The sequence below is a fragment of the Bicyclus anynana genome, chromosome 23 (genome assembly GCF_947172395.1).
Source record: "Bicyclus anynana chromosome 23, ilBicAnyn1.1, whole genome shotgun sequence".
Taxonomy (NCBI): Eukaryota; Metazoa; Arthropoda; class Insecta; order Lepidoptera; family Nymphalidae; genus Bicyclus; species Bicyclus anynana.
The window spans coordinates 3922254-3936217 of NC_069105.1; the positions used below are offsets into that span (position 1 = coordinate 3922254).

Sequence of the window (13964 nt, forward strand, 5' to 3'; positions counted from 1 at the left end):
TCGGTTTCTACACGGCATCGGACCGGAACGCTAAATCGCTTGGCGGTACGTCTTTGCCGGTAGGGTGGTAACTAGCCACGGCCGAAGCCTCCCACCAGCCAGACCTGTTGTCAGAAGTTGGTCCGCAAACGAATTAAAGTTTCTGTTTTTGATGGAAAACCATCAGAAGATTCTTTCTTACGTGAGATAAATATCGGATGATCTAATTCAAAGGTATCAACACTAGACTAGACACATGTTTGGTGGTAGGCATCGACGTACCGGCAAAGACGTATCGCCAAACAATTTAGCGTTCCGGTACGATGCCGCGTAGAAATCGTGGTGCAAATGAAATAAACTTTATACCTCTTCCAAGTAAGCTCGCTTATATCTTAGAGTGCACTAACTTACATCAGGTGAGTCAGAGTGAGGCAGTCTTGGGCTAACTTGTAACAGAAAAAAACTAAATGGTGGCAAGAAGTACCTACCAAGAAGAAGTAAGAGTACCTACTTAATGACTGCAGTTCCATGCATTAGCATGATTTATTACAAATTCTTTTAGCTAACGCTTACAAGAAAAAACCTTATAGTATCTCCCATTCTCACTACAATCCCCGGTACTGCGCATTATCGCAGCGCACCAATTCAGGCCCGAAGCCACGCTCTTTTGATATCCGATGCCTTTGATCTGTACTTTTAATATATAGCCGCACCGCCGCCGGTAACTTTCCGTCACTTATCTGTTTAAATCAAATTTTATTACGTCAACAATCGTTTGTAGGTAGCCAATATACATTGTATTTTGAAAGCTCAAAGGACAATGTTATGCGGAATTGTAAACTTTACACAGAAATCGACAATCAACTATTTGCTATTGAATAAGATGTTACTTGTCGGAAGTTCGATAAGCTTCCTTCCAAATTCAACATTGTGGTGTTTGAAACTCCCAACAAGAGACAATTTAAGTTCAGCTCAGCTCAAGTCAAATAACCCTAAATTGATTTGAGCTGAGAAACTATTCAGCTTTTCTTGGAAAAAATAAAATATTTCTAACTGCGCATCTTACGACTATTCATATTCATTTTTAAGTCTAGGCGCTTACTTAAAACATGTATCACTCTTGATACCCATATTGTAGGTGGTAGGGAAATCTGGAATTGGAAGAACATTCCAAAATGAAGTGCGCAGGAACTGCAAGTAAACTTCCTAGGTATATGGAGCAAAGCAGATATTTTATTTATAATAGCGTTTGACTATAATCTTGCCTGATGGAATACAGTGGTGAGTTGGAGTACGCTTGCCTAGAATATGCCTATTAAGTATTGCCTTGAAGGTGTTTAAATCACAGGTGGCGGGAAACAGACCACGGAAGGTTATTTCACACTTCTGATGGACCAATAAACGTGTGGACCAAGAGCCGAGATAGCCCAGTGGATATGACCTCTGCCTCCAATTCTGGAGGGCCTAGGTTCGAATCCGGTCCGGGGCATGCACCTCCAACTTTTCAGTTGTGTGCATTTTAAGAAATTAAATATCACGTGTCTCAAACGGTGAAGGAAAACATCGTGAGGAAAGCTGCATACTAGAGAATTTTCTTAATTCTCTGCTTGTGTGAATTCTGCCAATCCGCATTGGGCCAGCGTGGTGGACTATTGGCCAAACCCTTATCATTCTGAGAGAGAGACGCGGGCTCAGCAGTAAGCCGAATATGGGTTGATAACGATAATGATGATCAAAAATGCCCTACCCTGAAGACTTATTATGAACCAGTATTAAAGAAGGTGTTTTTAAATTTGTACTATTTGTACATTTAAATGAAAAATTCCTTTATTTCAAGTAGGTAAGTATAGGCTTAGTTTACAATTTGTAGTGAGTACAACCCCGGTTAAAAACTTTTGCCAGGTTATTACAAACTTTCCATTACCTAAAAACGAAACTAAAATACAAAGTCACACGTTCTAATAACAAACATGACGCCCAAGGCAACACCAGACAGCATGCGACACCCAGTTTACCAAACCCCAGGTATCGTGAATCAGTAAACAGCTATGGACTGTACAACCGACACCCAACCTTCAGGCGACTTGGACCGTGTTTTGTAAACATATTATCGGTGCATCGCTCCTATAACATGTTATTACGTAATGTGCTAAATCTTCCATTAAACTTCCTACTTATTATAAACGCGAAAGTTTGTATGGATGTTTGTTACTCTTTAACTTTTTGGCTGAAATTGGGAATGAAAGTAGATTTTTTTCTGGATTAACACATAGGCTACTTTTCATCCCGGAAAAATCCATGGTTCCCGAGGGATTTATGAAAAAGTATTTTGTTGTTGTTATATTATAAAGAAGTACCTAAAGTTTGTGGTATTGTGGTAATCTCTGAATATACTGTACCGATTTTGAAAATTCTGTTACCACTAGAAAGCTACGTTATTCGTGAGTATCATAGGCTATTTTTTAACCCGTTTTATCATAAGCAGTCGGCTAATATAGTTCTCGGCAAACTTTACAACCTTCATGTCATACTGATGCGAAGTATACAAAAAATCAGTCTTTTTTTCGGCTTAAAATGTTATAATGTTTCGGAGGTTATCCCTGATATTGTAGCTTTCTATTGGTGAAAGAATTTTCAAAATCGAACCAGTAGTTTTGAGTTGCTTCGTTACAAACAAAAATATAAAGCGTTCTCTCTATTTATAATATTAGTGTAAAGGGGACAACCAGTCTACATACAAACTCGGGCCCAAATTATACGAATGGTACAGTCTCTGTAGCCAAGTGGCACGATTCTCTTTCTACGATCGCAAACGCTTCGAAAACTAGAAAAATGTATGGGAATGACATTTGCTGTCGACAGGTCACGTGATCAAGATCTGCCATTCCCATACATTTTTCTAGTTTTCGAAGCGTTTGCGATCGTAGAAAGAGAATCGTGCCACTTGACTACAGGGGCTGGGTAGAAAATTTACCATAAATTAGGAAAATTAAAATTAAAATTTGATTTGAGACTTAAACCTAGGTTTAATGTCGGATTGACGGAATTATTAAGAACGTACAAAAAGTCATTGACCATCAATCCCCTCACCAAGATTATGTTCGCACCACTAACTCAACTCGTAAATAAAGAAAAACAAACAACACAAGCCATACATTACTAAATCATTTCTCCATTTCGACAGCCAAATGATCGATATTGAAGATCAATAAGCCACATTATCTTGATCTCCGCAGAAATATTACCAATTTATTGACTATAGTGAAGCCAGAGTAATTTGTGGAGTGCAAGATCAAACGGCAGACTGTCGGTTGTAAAATACATCACACGGTGTTGGGATTTGTTAGGTACGGATGTCCCAGATTTTGGGAGTGAATGTTGGTATGACGAAAGGTTTGTAGGAAATAATAGTGTATGTTTGGTTTACACAGATTACTGATACAGTATCTTCATCTTATATGTATATAAGCGGCTAAGAACTCTGTTTGTTCTTGCAATTGATGTTAAAGCCGATGGCCGATCGCTTGCCTTACTGATAAAGCCATAGATTTACGAATCGGTACAGAGTCTTTATAGATCTATGGCCAAAGCGAAGCTGACTAGATCCGCTAATCTTTTGTAGTCAGGCAATATACATGCCAGTTAAGTATGAATTTTAGTAAATGAAAACTATGTGACTTAAAAAAAAAAATTCAGAATCAAGACCGGGAGCCGTAGCAGAAAACCGGTATGTAGCCCAAGTATTTTTGTAACTTTTGCTGTGGAGACCCTTGGGCCATGGAGTCGCTGTGCCAAAAAAAAATCTTTAAATCATTTCACAGCGGTTAGTTGTCCCTACTGGTGACAGAAGGGCTGGCTCATTTTTTGCGCAAAGGATCAGCCTGGCTGTCTTCTAGTATTCTTGCCACCATTCCACGTGGGCATGATTTGTATAGTTATTAGGATAAATTAACTTAACTTTCTTATTATATTCTTTATCAAATAAATGGAAATATATGTATTTTTTTAAATATTTAAAGTTAGTACTTACTTTTCAGTGATTCTACAATTTCGCCAAAAAAAACACGTAAAAATTTACCTCCTCAAGAGATAATAAACAAATCAGTATAAACTATCGCAATTTCACCTTTATTTCGACCGGGTGTTAACTGAAGAAGATAAATCGTTCAAATAAAATGGTTGCTAAAGTTATTCGAAGTGTTCAGCGGAGTTTGGGTTATCGGTTAGTCCGTAATGAAATGAATGCAAGTTTTGATGGAAATGAATGCAATCGATTAACTACATAGGTAAATGGGAAAATTAGGGAATAAGGCAATTTCCCAAAGTTAATTTAAGAGAAATTGCGCGCTATTTTATTTTATTTAACCTACTTCGAAAAGAAAATTCTGCATTCAACTACGAAGATATTATGCTACAAATTTTTTTTATCTAATCTAGTTCCTCTTTCCGCCTAGAATCGCAATAATTACATACCTATGGAATTCATAGCCAATCGATTATATTATAAAAAAAATTATCTATACTAATATTATAAAGCGTTTGTTTGTTTGTTTGCTTGAACGCGCTTATCTCAGGAAATTCAATCCGATTTGAAAAATTATTTTAGGGTTACATAGCCCATTTATCGAGGAAGGCTATATTTTATCGCCGTATTCCAATGGGAACAGAAATCACGCGGGTGAAACCGCGCAACATCAGCTAGTATCTATAGGTTAAAATCCAAAACTAAATGATATATATTTGTAACTCTCAAAGTCTTTGGTGTATCCAACCGATGCGTAAACAGAAAGCAAACAGTCAAAAGCATTAACATTTCTACAGGAAACGCATGTATCTTCATTAAATGGCGGCCAACAAGAAAGTATTCCTACAAACTCAACATTTAATATCCAACATCTGCGGTAGATAAATCGAATTATATTCATATTTTCGTTGAAGCTCGGCATCGGGATCAGATCGCGATTTCATTAATTCTCGTTTCAAGAGCGCGGTATTTTTAGCTAATAGACGCGGCAGACGCGGTGCGACGTATACGCTCACGCAGTGTGGATGCTGGTATTATTAATGCACGCAGATTACGTATGATCGCTTTTTAGGGTTCCATAGACACGACGACTTTGACGACTCTGTGGCGCAGTGGTATGCGCGGTGCATATACATAACGGAGGTCCTGGGTTTGATCCCCGGCTGGGCCGATTGAGGTTTACTTAATTGGACCAGGTCTGGCTGGTACCGCCAAGCAATTTAGCTTCCGGTACGATGTCGTATAGAAACCGAAAGGGGTGTGGATTTTCATCCTCCACCTAACAAGTTAGCTCGCTTCCATCTGAGATTGCATCATCACTTACCATCAGGTGAGATTGTAGTCAAGTCAGTTTTTTTAAAGGACGTTAAAAAAGCGTTCAAATACAACAAATGCATTCTCAATATGTTCACACGACAGCGTTTTCAAAACACGACTCGATTATTTTTTGATAGTACTCATACTTTTACCACGCCGACAATGTCGTAAAAATAAAATTAAATAAAAACCGGCCAAGTGAGTGTCGGGCCGGCCGCAGCGTAGGGTTCCGTAAAAAAAATTAAAAATCATTTATTTCAAGTAGGCTCAGTTTACAAGCTCTTTTGACACGTCAGTTGACTATTTGTAAAGATTCTACCACCGGTTCGGAAGGCCGGTTCTGCTGAGAAGATCCCGGCAAGAAACTCAACAGTTGCTCTTTTGAAAAAGTCATACAGTATTATAATTTACAATTGATAACAATTACTGTTTACATTTCTTATAGTTTTACTTCCTGTGTGAAGGTGGAAGCTGATCCAACGGCGTAGATTAAGTTAGCACTTTAATCCCATATGTAATGTACAAAAATACCGATACCGCTATCCCACACCATGAGATAGGCGATAAAAATTCATCGTTCACTTTGCATATAGAGAAGGGACATAATTTTTTTATTGAAATTTTCTTTTTACCACTTTAAAGGCGTAATTAATATACATACCTATACCAAATTTCAGCTTTCTAGTTTTGACAAAATATCTTACTGACAAGTTTATATTTTTAATTAACAACGGATTAACGTATCACGCAATTTTAGATTTCCAATTACATTTTACAAGTTGATCGACAATTACTCTTTAAATAGCAATTGCTACTTGACTCTTATAGTTTTCCTTGTAATTTCATTATATATACTACTCTTGGGATTTTTTTCACTTATCATAAACAACTGTATAGCCGGTAAAGGGTAATGACACTTGACTCTAAAAAAAGTTATCTCTTAAAAGCTTAATATTTTACAAACGGATCCCTAAGTCGAAAAGTATTGGAAAAAGACCCTTCACGTCTTTCAAAGACCTATCCAACGATATCCCACACTTTATGATAAACGAGTAAAAAAATCATCTCCATTTTACATGTTAAGGTACTTACCCTAAAAAAATAATTTTCAAGATTTTATTTGACGACTTTGACTTGTTTCTACATACTCATTCTTATTTACGGCTTTCTAGTAGTAATAGTCTCTGCACTAAACCGCAGACAGAAAGATTGACGGACATGGCGAAACTTTATCTATATAAGGGCTACCCTTATGGTTTCGCCTTATAGTTGTGGACTACAGAACCCTAAAAAGGAACAGTTCCAATAATTAAACACTTTGTAATGATTTACAAAACAGAAAGAGTAGTGAATATCTAGAATTGTATCGCGCCTGTGTTAGTGAACGTGCATCGCACATTTCGAAAGAACGAAAGAAAGTAATTATTTTATTTAAACACACACACACACATACACATAATACACAAAAGACAACAAATACTTAAAACAAAAGAAAAAAAATTAAAAATATAGTAACCTAGTAATTTAAAGATATTAAACAAATAATTAAATAAATCCAAAAAAAATGATGTGGTACCAAAATGGTCACCACTCAGCATGTGCTACGCTAGTGATGGATGCACCAGCGCAGCTCCATGGAGCCATGTGGTGACGCGGGCGGAAACAACAAGAAGAAGTGTTACTAAATAATAATTAGTTTAGAAATAATTTAACACTTCATTTCCCGTGTTTGTCTATTTTGGAAGTCCATTTGACTTTGAATGTTGTGATACGGTATATAGACGTATGACAGAAGACAATTGACAGACAAAGCGGTAGTGGGTATAACTGAAGCTATAGCTTGGCAACTTCGTTCGTAACACTCCCGATGGTCCGCGCGGGCCGGGGGGCGTGTAGCGATGAATGAAAACCCTACGACTGATGCACCTCACTTCCCCCCAGGCACGATTTCCCACCCGCGCAATCTTTCCCCCCGTCGCCCGCTTATCATAGGAGTATCATCAACTAATTTGCCAGACTATACTTTCTTATAGATCACAGAACATGTAACGCTTTAGCAATAGAAAGATTAAGGGGGGGGCCCGCGTACTCTCCTAAATATATATAGTATATGAAGACGTACGCTTATGTGTTTGTATTATAAGAACCTCTAGTAAAGTCTATTATTTTAATTATCAATTTATCATCATTATTATCAACCCATATTCGATTCACTGCTAAGCTCGAGTTTCTTCTCAGAATGAGAGGGGTTAGGCCAATAGTCCACCACGCTGGCCTAATGCGGATTGGCAGATTTCACACACGCAGAGAATTAAGATAATTCTATGGTATGCAGGTTTCCTCGCGATGTTTTCCTTCACCGTTTGAGACACGTGATATTTAATTTCTAAAAATGCACACAACTTGAAAAGTTGAAGGTGCATGCACCGGATCGGATTCGAACCCACATCCTCCGGAATTGGAGGCAGAAGTCATATCCACTGGGCTATCACGGCTCCTTAACAACAAACAAGTTAAGTATTAAATAAAATTTACTCTATATGACCTCTGTTAAAGTCCATTTTCTTTTAATACAAATCCCATTTTTATCGAAAAAACTATAATGAATAAGCCACATAATTAGACAACGTTGTTAGCTGTCCGACTATGAAACCGTGTTTAAACCATGATAAATGATAATATTAGCCGTTGTCTATGACCATGGCCAATGACCGGTGGATAACCTTAGATGGAAGTAGTAGTTCTAAGTACCAGAGCTCGTCCGGGGAAGTGCTACCACCATCATTACTACCGTTAGGCAGCAATGCTGTCTTCCGGTCTAAAAGGGTGCCGGCTTTTCACCTATGCCTATGTTTAATGGACATGGGAGTTATTTTGCCTATCCTCTGATAAAAAAATGGTTTTCCATTTAATATTCACACCTTCTAAAATTAAAAAAATCAAGAAAACAGAATGAAAATTAAACCCGACAAAGTTATAAGAAACTAGTTAACACCACGTAGTTTCACCTGCGTGGTTCCCGTTCCCGTAGGAATACGGGGGTGATATATAGCCTTCCTCGATAAATGGGCTATCTAACACTCAAAGAATTTTTCAAATCGGACCAGTAGTTCCTGAGACGCATTCAAGCAAACAAACAAACTCTTCAGCTTTACAATATTAGTATAAATATGCCTCTTCTGAAAATATACTTCTGCTCCAATTTAATTACCCCATCGTAAAAAAATATACCTAAACAAAATGCATTTAAATAAAATTATCAGCATAATCATTACCAGCCTATTTTAACGATCCACAAAGCTTAAACCCACGACGCTGCTTCAATACGGGTTGGCGGGCATAGGGTGATGATGTTTGTACTTAACGAGCACTATCTAAATGTTAATGATGACAAAAAAATATATATATACGGTCGAATTGAGAAACCTCCTCCTTTCTTTGAAGTCGGTTAAAAATCAAATTATAATAAAAATAATAACTCTACCTTTTATAACAATAGACACTTCACTTATTTTTTTTAAAGTTCACACTAAAAAAAAATAATATTCAAATAGAAACTTTTTTCATAAAACTCCACAGTTCACTGCCGAAGTAATTCGAAATTTGAATGTCACTCGCGTAGGCGGGAAGGCGTAGGGCTGTAGCGACGCGCGCGCGGTTCCGAACTGATCAACTGAAGCGCTTGTGCCAATCCTTGCCATTGGAGCGCGCTGCGAATGTTTGCCAAACCTGTGCCAATGTTCGCACCATTTCAGGGACACCAGGGCTGTCGCAAGATCATTTTGAATTTAATAACTATCATCATACATACATAATTTCAGTCTATTTAACGGTAGGTACACTTATCCTCGGGCCTCTCTCACGAAATCAAAATCTCGTCAATCAAACTTTAAGGGTCCTTAGCGAATGGTTGCCACGAAGCTGTTTGTTTATCTTTTGTGGTCAATAATTGTTGGATTCATTATAATTTTGCTATAAGTTGTTGTAGTTTTAATGAATTTATGTTTTAGTTTTTAACCGACTTCCAAAAAGGAGGAGGTTCTACCTACGTTCGGTTGTATGTATGTTTTTTGTTAGTGTAAGTTTTAGTTTAGAAAATAAGTTTGTGTAAGTTTGGCAACACCCGATATGTGGTTTCAACTGAAAATCAGCGCTGCATTATGAACTGAGCTGGGGCCATTTTCTGGGTTATGCCAAAATTGCAGGGTATTGTCATTGAAGAGTATATTGGAGGTATTGTGATGTACGGCATAATTTTGAAACAAATGCATTTTTCCCTTCTAATGATATCTCTTAGAAAACATAAAAAAGTTGCGTTACAGAACAATACTCTGGTTGAAGTTATGACAATCAAATTCGATTCATTAATTTAGATTTTCACGATCAAACAAACCGACACTTAAATTTTTTTGTTTTTCAAAAATAAATATTACAGCCCTGACAGTAAAATTTTATTACATGCGCAGATCCACCAATAGATTTACAAATGTTTGACGAAGACATAAAATGTTATTTTAATAATGTGTCCGAGCTACAGCGGTATCGATGTTTGGCAAACAGTTTAAAGGAAGCGGTAGTCTTTGCATACGTCATATTGTCTGTCTCTCTCATTTTGTATACTCTATCTCTTTTAAGTAAGTTTGTTACGAGATCGTGCAGTGAATCAATGCCATGTATATTTTTTTATAATAATTTTAAACAGACACGGCCTACTTGATGATTAGTGAAAACCATTGCCTATAGCAGAAGTACTATGTTAGGATTCTCGTCGTGAAACTGAAATGGCAATGAGCACGTAGTTGGAAGAGCCGATGGAAGTATAAGGTCTCAAGGAGCTGGAATGACGACCCCGTACTAGAAAGCGCAGTGTTGGTCGACCCCTTCCCAAGTGTACTGACTGTACTGACGATATCGAGTCGCAGGTATTCGCTGGATGCAGGCAATTCAGAATCGTCTCTACAAAAGGCTTTTGTCTTGTAGGCGACCTTCATCGCTGATTTGATGATTATTTCAATGGTAAATCGCTTTTCAGCATGGCACCGCATTACGCGGCTACGACCACGACCAGTGACCGTGACCACCAAGTTAACTTAAGACACCATGATATAAAAAAAATATCATATTTTGATTGGGCAATTGGAAATGCACCCTACGCTCTTTCAGGATTTTTTCCACAACTGTTTGATTGGTTTTAGATAATTAGATGATGTGTTTGACCCACTTGAGTTTTATCCATTACTAGCGGCCGCCCGTGACTTCGTCCGCGTGGAATTCAGTTTCCGTAGATTTTTTCCGGATGAAAAGTAGCCTGTTGAGTTAATTCAAAGTAAAATCTATTTCCATTCCAAATTTCAGCCAAATCCCTTCAGTAGCCTCAGCGTAAAAGAGAAACAAACATACTTACACACTTACACACAAACTTTCGCCTTTATAATATTAGTAGGAAGTAGGATTTATGGGACACCCTGTATATATAGTGTATGTATCATACATGCGTGGTTTCAGAGAACACGCAATGCGTCTTTGTCGTCTCCGGGAAACTTCGCTGAACCACAGTAATGATTTAACACTTATCGTGATCCAATTTGGACTTACAATGTAAATACATTCATTATCAACCCATATTCGGCTCACTACTGAGTCTCAGAATGAGAGGGGTTAGGCCAATAGTCCACCACGCTGGCCAACGCAAATTGGCAGACTTCACACACGCAGAGAATTAAGAAAATTCTCTGGTATGCAGGTTTCCTCACGATGTTTTCCTTCACTGATTGAAATACGTGATATTTAATTTCTTAAAATGCACACAACTGAAAAGTTGGAGGTGCAAATACATAATTGAAAAAAAACTTCACAAAAACTACTCGTAAATCTAAACAATCATCATTATTTGCCCATTTTAAATGCCCATTTCATACTTAGAGTTCGGTTAGGATAAGTCTGCTCGCGACTGGCGGCGTACTTTATGTTGCTATCTTCACTGGTCTCTTTTCCCCATTTAGAGATAGATAGAGAGACAGACAACATGATGGCGGAACTCGATTAGTTCCGATTTTGACCACGCGCTAAGTTATCTTGCGCACACTTTACGTCAATTATTATTCAATATTTATATTCTATATAATTATAGGTTATAGGAAAGCCAACAACAGGTTCTGTTGTTGGCTTTCCAACTGCCAGCATGGGCCATCTGCTGGTTCTGTCTATTTTCTAATTAAATAAAAGCGAAAGGTACACAAAATATCTAAGTTGAAATTTGGCAGGGATATAGTTTATAGTTCGTAGACTCCCGTTAAGAACGTATTTTGCTACAGAACTGGATCAAGAAGGTCGCGGGTGTCCGCTAGTCTACCAAAAAGGCATAGGAGTTTAATCGCAAGCAGAATATCTGCCAGAAAACACTGAAGTGGACCTTATCGAAACTGACTTTATAGTGGCTTTTTGAAGTCAATTTCGATAAAAGGTTAACTAAATATATTGCAATTTACGGAAACGATAAATTAAAAGCAATCCCTTTTAATGTTAAGCTAAATTAAATTCGTCATTCCTCCACTTTGTATGATTAAAAGCTTTCATCACCGTTGTCCTACACGTAGCGGAGACACTGGCATGATGTCCGTGTTTCCGCCACGCTATCTCAATAAATACATCATGGACTGAGGCCTGCGATAGTCAGATATGCCTCATTTCATGCCAGGGCCTGTAGCCAAGTGGCAAGTCGATTTTCTCTCTAAAATGTATGGGATTTAGGAATGACATTTCCTATCGTCAGGTCACGCGATCAAGTTGTCGATCGGATCTGTCATTCCCATACATGTTTCTACTTTTCGATGCGTTAACGTTTGTAGAAAGAGAATCGACGTGCCACTAGGCTATAGGCCCAGGAAGGCCCATAGGTAAATACGGTGACCAATGTAGTACCTACCCTTATTGTCATGCTAACTAAGCGTTATTTCCGACGCGCGTTGCCAATGCATTGTAACTTTAGTCATTCGTTGATTTCCTATAGCAACGGTTCGTTTCCACATTCGGCTTTAACTTTGCATCTGTTTCTTAATTGTGTCTTGTATTAATATCCAATAAACAGGGACTTAACTTCGAGACTCAGAAGAGAGTTTTAAATACTGTTGAAATTACAGCATGATGTATTACAATCGATAATTCGCCGCGCTAGAAGGATCATTGGTAATAAGCCGACCACAGGCAAATTTGCAGACTTTGCAATACCGTCGCAATGTAGCTTGTCTGTCGGTATTTTACCGGATATACTTTGATAACTGTGCGCAGAAACCCCACCGTCTAGTTGCTCATTCTCCGTTCTAACACAGAACAGCAAGACGCCGAAAACAATGGCATCCTTACGTTGTGGATGTCCAGGCAACTCCTTCAAACAATTACATCCATATATCTATTCCCAAAGCAAGATTAAATAGACATCTTCTACTCGTAGGTAAGCGCTGTCCAACGTATACCAACATTAATGCTTTCCATCAAGCTTAATTGTGTTCAAACGCAGGGCTGAATTTCATTAAAAATCTGATGCTTTAGAAAGATGAGGTACTTTAAGAAGACATTCCTACGGAAGGACATGTAGACAAAAGAGATGGTCCAAAATTGTATGGAGCCCAGGATCAGTCATTGTACCCAAGCTGAATTAAAAGAAGATATATTTTTTAACTATTTTTGATTTATACTGATATGATATTATACAGATCTAAGAATTTAATTTAATTCTTTCGAAATAATATTCATTATCTCCCAAGAAATGCAACATTATTATGGGTAATGGCGGATAGATGACGTTTTCAATGCAGTAATCGATTTGACGTTTGCTGTCAATTGTCATGTCATAGTTGCTCTATGGACGCCATCTTGATATAACTCAAAAACTTGAGTTTTTATTTTATTTATTTCTTTTTACTTAGTTAGATTCATTCACTTCAATATTTGTTTATCAAATTCTTGTATTTTTGAAATTTTAATGAGAGTGGGTACAAGAGTGGACCTGAAATAGATCATGTCCTTTTCAGCATTCCTAAAATGAGGTTTTAAACTCCTTCAAAGCAAGATTAAAATAGGCATCTTCTAGGCAAACGCACTCAACTTAGATGTAGTCAAGCGCAAGCCTAATTTGCATAAAAAAAATAAAACATATGTCTGACTGTCACAGGCTTACGTTGAACCATATTTCCGCCACGCAATCACAATAAATACAACAGGCGGACAGGTGGCAACACAAGTCATTGGCAGCGTCCAGAGGATTAACTGTGATTAATACGGAATTAGCTGGATTGCTTCCTGTACTCGGACGCAGACAGTTGATTTACCTGATGAATTTGTTGACAACAGCATAAAGTTGATTTACCTGATGAATGTGTTTACAACAGCTTTTGTTATAAGCTTTTGTTTAATTTCTGTTTGTTCCTTTGTTAATTTTAAGTCACTTAGCTATAAATATATACAGTTTTAAATATTACTTTACTAACGAAAATTAAAGAAATGTAAATTAATTATTAGTAAAACAAAAGTGAAAATAAAATAAAATATGTTTATTTCTGGCCTTGACCAATAGTTGTTAGAGTACAAAAAAATTGATAATTATTATATTTTTTTGTTTATAATGTGTGCCAGAATAGCTTAACTG

At 37.5% G+C, this 13964-nt stretch overlaps 1 protein-coding gene across 3 annotated transcripts in view; it reads right to left on the bottom strand.

Moving 5' to 3' along the window:
- Window positions 1-8980, bottom strand: part of LOC112049975 (uncharacterized) — a 96705-nt gene extending 87725 nt beyond the window's left edge. For all 3 annotated transcript variants that reach the window (XM_052888750.1, XM_052888751.1, XM_052888749.1), the window contains exon 1: window positions 8805-8980. The gene's annotated coding sequence lies outside the window, so the exon portion shown is untranslated. The remainder of the gene's footprint in view (window positions 1-8804) is intronic.
- Window positions 8981-13964: the final 4984 nt, after the last annotated feature.